This window comes from Crocodylus porosus, unplaced genomic scaffold (assembly GCF_001723895.1).
Source record: "Crocodylus porosus isolate Cpor-Errol unplaced genomic scaffold, CroPor_comp1, whole genome shotgun sequence".
NCBI lineage: Eukaryota > Metazoa > Chordata > Crocodylia > Crocodylidae > Crocodylus > Crocodylus porosus.
Genome location: NW_017728931.1, coordinates 70917212 through 70923793, shown reverse-complemented (window position 1 = coordinate 70923793; position 6582 = coordinate 70917212).

Sequence of the window (6582 nt, the reverse complement as noted above, 5' to 3'; positions counted from 1 at the left end):
AAAAACATTGTATTGAAAAGCCAATTTTCTTTTCAAAAAACATTTTGATGACAAATTTTCCACTAGCCTAAGTGTGACAGTCATTTAATTGAAATCAACAACTTACTATGTTAGGGGCTTTGAAAAGGTGTGACATACCACTTTTTCCTTGTGTATCACTATGCATTTCTTGACAGACCACCAAGAGGATGCATTCATACTACTAGTACCTGGTGGATCCCGAGCGTGCTCTATCATCTGGCCACAACTTAATAGGTTCCAAACATGGTCCTTCAGGATATTGTGCCTTTATACCAATTTCTTCCCAGCTATCCCTGTCATTGCCACACACCCTGACTTCTGGTCAGCTGTTACTGCTCAGCTGATTAATCACAGAATAGATTGACAGTGTACATAGATGTACGTGAATTACTATGGAGTCAATGCTCTCAGCCCATGTGCCTTACATCCCTCAGCGTTTTTTCATCAAATAAATTAAGGAACATTTTCTTCGGTGCTTCTAGAAAATAATTTAGTTCCTGCAGAGGTACATCTAAACCTTCCAAGATAATTCCAGAAATAGACCCCTGTCCCTTCTATGAAAATGAAGGAAATGAATTTTGCAAATAAGAATTTTAGGAAAGGTGAAGGTCCAGGGTACCCAGGTTTTATAATGGTGGAAGCTAATTGAGAGATCTCAGCACTGAGTTTTAATAGGCTAACAAAATAAACCAAATACACTTTGAAAAGGGAACCACTGTTGAAAGTAAATCATAAAAAGACAGAAGTTAATATGAAGAATACCCTCAGGGAAAACAGACAATTGGTTCAGGGCTAGAATGAAAGAATATTTTACTTTCCATTTCACCTGTTTTATATTATAATTGGTAAGATCAGTTAAAAAATACATGCATTTTTGGATTTTGTGCTGTGTACATTTTTCTTGAACTTGCTACAAATTAAAGCTTTTAAAAATGTCCTTTATGCGCTAATAATTATGAGACTATTCATCTACTCTATGACCCTTCATGAATGAAGAAATTAAATTGATTCTTTATTTCAAACTGGAACTCATCTGGGAAGGCCAAAGATTGATTTTGCTTTGATAATTGATGTATAATTTTTTTATTAAGATCCAGCAAATAAGTAATCTTCAGTAGTGAGACTAGCAACTGAGTTCAGTGGCAAATGCTGTATACTCACGGTAAAAGATGAAACAATCTGTGCTTGTCCTCCCAGTCATTTGATGAAAATGTGTACTTGATCATGGTACCAATTAATTCCACTGCAGACTGTTCTGGAGTCAGTGATGGGTCAGATTACAACGGAAAAGTGATTCAGTTTTCAATACCTGTGTATGTTTGTTAGGAGAAGAAAAGTCTTATAGAGGTATCAATTTACCTTCATAATATATCAAAAAGAATCCCAGAAATGTTTTACTGAGAATCGCATTTTATTTTCACCCTTAGTAGGATTTACATTAATTATCTTTAATTTAATAAAATCAATGCTTCTTGAAAAATATTATACTAGAAACAAAGAAACTCATCTTTGTCTCTTGTATAGCATAACACTTAAAAAATTTCTAATGTGGAAAAACATTTTACAGACCATCAACAAACAATAATACATAGCACTTTTCATATTTAAAGCAGTTTACAAACATTAACATATTACCATATTTACCCAAATTCAAGATGACTCTGAATTTTAGATGACCCCCCCATTATTAGATGTTATACATGGAAAATGTATATATTGGTTATCATTTACTATATATATATATATATATATATATATATAAAATTTAATTATGGGGGAGGTCATCTTAAATTCCCTACACCCACTGGGAAAAAGTGGTAGGGGGTGAGCGAGTCAAAGAGTCTAACTCAGGGGCAGGCAATTATTTCAGGCAGAGGACCGCTTAGTGACTTCTGGCAAGCTGCATGGGTATCCCTGCCCTTTGACAGGTGCCCTGCACCCTGGTCACCATCTTGGGACCAGAAGTCCTGCCCCTAACCTCTGACCTTTGCCACCAGAAGTCCCTCCCCTTAGCCCTGGAAGTACTACTTTGGGAAGAGGGTTTGGCATCTTAGAACTGGACAAAAAACAAATTATGTACTAAAAATCAAATACCTAATAATAAATTTTGATGTAATAAAAATATATATTTTTGTCCTGATTTGTGTGTGTTTGTGCTATATATGTAGAAGTGATTGCATAATAGCTCAAAATGTAGTCTTACTCTTGTATAGTGCATGGGGTGTGGGTTTTGTGGGGAGCTGTGGATGTGTGTGTGTAGGTATGGTATGTGTGGGATGCATGATTGTGTTCGGAGGAGGGTGTGACTGTGGGGTTTGCAGGAAGGGTTTGAGGGTATGTGGGGTGTACATGGGAGAACCCTGTGCACTCCCCCCTGAGCCAGTCAGCACCCATCCTCAATCTGCAATAGCACAGAGCCCAAGTGGACCTGGTGCAGTTCTCAGATCCAATTTTGGGGGAACCTTCCCAGGCTTCTAGAACCCTGTGCTGGGTCCCTGCTGGCTTGTGCCACCCCCAGTGGCCTTGGCCATACCCCCGTACTGGCCCCCAGGCTGGCCAGGCCCTTCCCAGACAGCCCCCATATTCCTATCAGCCCAGAATGCAAAAGTGGCTGTGGGCCCAATCCTGGTCCTGGTGGAGCCTCCCCACCCATCCTACGGTCAGGGGGTGAGCTACCAGCAGGCCACTTGGCCCCTCATGTGCGGGAGGGGCCTGGGACTTCCCACTCCCAAGGTGGTGCCACCCCCCAGGGCCAGCCGTGGGGGACAGGGGAAGCTGTGCCCTCTTACAGCTGCTTTTGCATTTCAGAGGCTCATGCTGCTGCCAGAAGGCCAGGGGGCCAGCGGGGAAGGGCCTGTCTGGTCCCTGGGCAGTGCTGGGGAGTTCCCAGGGCTGCTGGTGGTGGCATGAGCCAGTGGGGATGTGGCACAGGGTACTGAAAGCCTGGGGAGGTGGCATGGAAGTTAAATTACATGCCTGAGGCTTGGAGTGGCAACAGCCCATCTGCCCCTCCTCACAGGGGGCCCTGGAGGGTCCATCTGCCCCTGCCACCCGGGGGAGGGTCTGGACCCCTCTTACCATAGGGGCCTGGTGGCCTGCTGACAGCTGAGCTCCTGGCCCTGGGACAGGTGGAGAGGCTCCTCCAGGAACAGGATTGGGCCCGTGGCCACTTTTGTACTCCTTTGGCCTTCCCAGGCTTCCAGGGCCCTGGGCTGGGTCCCCACCAGGTTGTGCCACCCCGCAGCAGCCGCAGGTGCCCCCCTCTGTGTTGACTGCAGGGCTGGACAGGAGCTTCCCCAGCTGCCCCTGGGCTTGTGGTGGCCTCAGGAGCCTCTGGATCACAAAAGCATTTGCAGGCCTGCTTCTGCTCCTGGCGGAGTCTCCCTTTCTGTCCCAGGACCAGGGGTGAGCTTCCAGCAGGCCACCAGGTCCCTGTGGTGTGGGGGGGTGGGGGCAGGTCCTCCCCCCCAGGGTAGTGGTGTCCTCTGGGACCTCCTGTGAGGGGGGGAGGGAAGCTGGGCCATTGCTGCTCCTAGCCTCAGGCATGTGATCTAACTTCCACTCCATTTCCTCCACTTCTTCAGGCTTTTAGCCAGCCTGGCTCCCCCTTTTCCCTGCTGGTACAGCCCAGCCCAGATCCATGGAGCCCTGCTAGCCTGTTCTCTTGCTGTCTTATCCTGGGCCCTGCTGGTGTTGGCCCTGGGGCACTGGCACAGGCCCTGTGCTCCCATCTGGCTGTCACTGGCTCCTATGCATCTGCTCACTCCCAGCACCCCCGTCTCAGTCCCAGGGTACAGGCAGCAACCAGTGCATGCAGCCCTCACCTTGTGCACCTCGCGCTTGACTGCCTGGGTGAAAGGACCCCAGCTGTCGCTGGCTCCCATGTGCCCGCTTACTTCCAGCTGTGTGGCTGGACTGCAGGACTCAGGAGGAGCTGGCCTGGCCCAGCCCTGAGGACTGGAGTGATCCCCACAGTCCCATACTCTTACCAGAATTTCCTGCATCAGTACAGGCATGAACAGCACCACGGTCCTGGGCCAGAAGCCTCTGGTAGGCAGGGGCTTCTGTCTGGGGGAGTGTGGGGGTGGGGGCTGGGGGGGCCTTCCTGTTCCATGCTCTTGCCATGGCTTCCCCTGGGTCCTACTGCCCCTGGCTCCTTCCATCCTTAAAAGGAGCCAGGGGCAGATAAATATTAATTTAAAAAAAAAAAATTTAAGGGCCCTGCAGGCCAGAAACAATGGCCTGGTGAGCCGGCCCATGGGCTGTATTTTCTCCACTCTTGGTTTAACTCATACCTCTTGCTGCTCTGATATTTGCCTCCCTCCTACTTGAACCCCAAGGTGCCTGACCCCTTGGTGCTGCCCCCTTTCTGCCTCCCCACTTCTGCCTTGCCATCTGCTTATCCTCGAGCTCCAGCATGACTCTGGTCTCACTCCAGACCAAGGCACAGGGCACATAGTTTCTCTGGCCAGCCCAGTAATAGCTGATGCAGTGGCAGCGGCTCTGGCTGAGCCCTAGAGCCCTGGCCAATGCTGCTACCAGTGCTGTCACCTGCAATACTTATATTCCCATCCTTCTATTAATTGACAGCTCTATTCTCTCTCATACAAGGGTCGTGCAGAGGAAAAGCACAGCCCCACGCCTCTCCACCCACCCAGTTCCATGCTCCCACCACTGCAACCTGTGAAACTTGAAGGAAATAAGATGTTGCAAATGCCTAATAAGATGTCAGGGGTGCAGAAAGGGAAATGAAAAGCTGACTGTAATGAAAATAGATGCAGATGTGATGAAAAAAATATTTGAAATCTGTTAATGACAACCCATGCAGTAGTAGACATCATAGTAGAGACATCAGATGAAAAATGTATAGATAAACCACAATTCAACTTTCAAGAATCATTGCAAGAGAAACAAGAGACCCAAGCAAAACAGAAATTCTTCATCTGGACCAGAATAATGACAATGCCAGTGATAGAGATTAAATGATTCCCATTGTAGGTGTTTCTGATGCCATTTAGAACCACAGATTCACAGAAGCTTAGACCTGGAAGGGACCTTGTGAGATCATCAGGTCCAGCCCCCCAGTTTCATGGCCCAATCTAATGCCCAAAATTCAAGATTTGCCAGTTACCCATGGTCCATCAAAAGAACATGGATTTCCTTCTGGATGATCAGATTTACCATTTTTCTATGACATTTTTATACAGAAATTGTGAAAATGGTAAAGTTATGAAGTGTCACTTGTTGCTTTACTCATACTCACTGACAAGGTTTTAAGTTTCTGCTGCAAGCTCTTTGACTTGAATCCAAAATCTTCCCTAGCATTTGAGTTGTTGAATGATTTGGAAGCATATGTTTCAGATTCTTGTGCGTCATGATAAGTCACCTAGTCGTTCCAATTCCTGCTAAATGTGGGTCAAAGCAGAGCAAAAGGTAAAACAGGATACTTGCATAATCTTGGTGTTGATCTAGCCTTTAAACCAGCCCCATGTGTTCATCATAAAAAAGTGTCAGTTCAGCTATCAATATGAGGATGAAACAGATAACAGTCCAGAAGTCGAGTTCAAACGTGAAATTATCAACTGGCATATATACACAGTGAAAGTGTCCATGGAAGAATGTTTGGAGCAAATGAATCAACATGTGACCCTCTGGGACTTCCTATATAACATGACAACTTCCTGACAAAGGAACTTTGAAGAAGCACAGTAAGTACCTTCATTGTGCATTGACATATGGAAAAATTTCCTCTGCAAAGAACTCGACTATCTCCAAAATTTATTTCCAATGCACTGTAGTGCTCCTCAAGAAGTTCTACAGTTTCTTTTACAACAATGAACTTTATGACAACTTCCTAAACACATGGTTAGCACTCAAGATCCTGGAGCTTCTTGACATTAAAGCTCATACAAACATGTTTACAATTAACCATAGGAGATGACAAGCTATCTTTGCTAGCTATCCTGTCTATTGAGAATGCTGTGGCACAAGCAACATCAGAATTTGTGGCAGCAAAGGCATGCAGAGTCATCGTCCGAGTCTTGGAAACTTGGTGAACATTTTTTAAATTTGTTATGATTATTACTTTAGTGTTTAATTTAAAATTTAGTTTGTCACAGCTACAATGTTATTTTTTATGACTTGTACCATTTATTTGAATAGAATTAAATTTAATTGAATTGTTTGCCATTTCCTCTTTTGTATTTTTTTTAGTAAATTATAAAGAACTTTGAGATGACAGCTTAATTTGTGAAATGGACAGGGCTTAGGGGTGGGGAGGACACACAACAAAATACAACTTTGCCCAGGTACCATTTCCCCTAATGCTGGCTCTGACTGGCCATTAATCATACCAACTGAAGTGCTGCCTAAGGACAATATACCTTTCTGAGTTTTCAACAATGAACACAGATTTGATTTGTTTTTTTCTGGATTGCCTGGCATCCGGAAGACTGCTTGCTAGTGTCAGCCTTTCAGAACACACAGACTCCAGCAGCCTACATATCAAAAGCAACAGCAAGATGCCACCTGAGAAAACACTCCATATGCCTCAGAAAAACA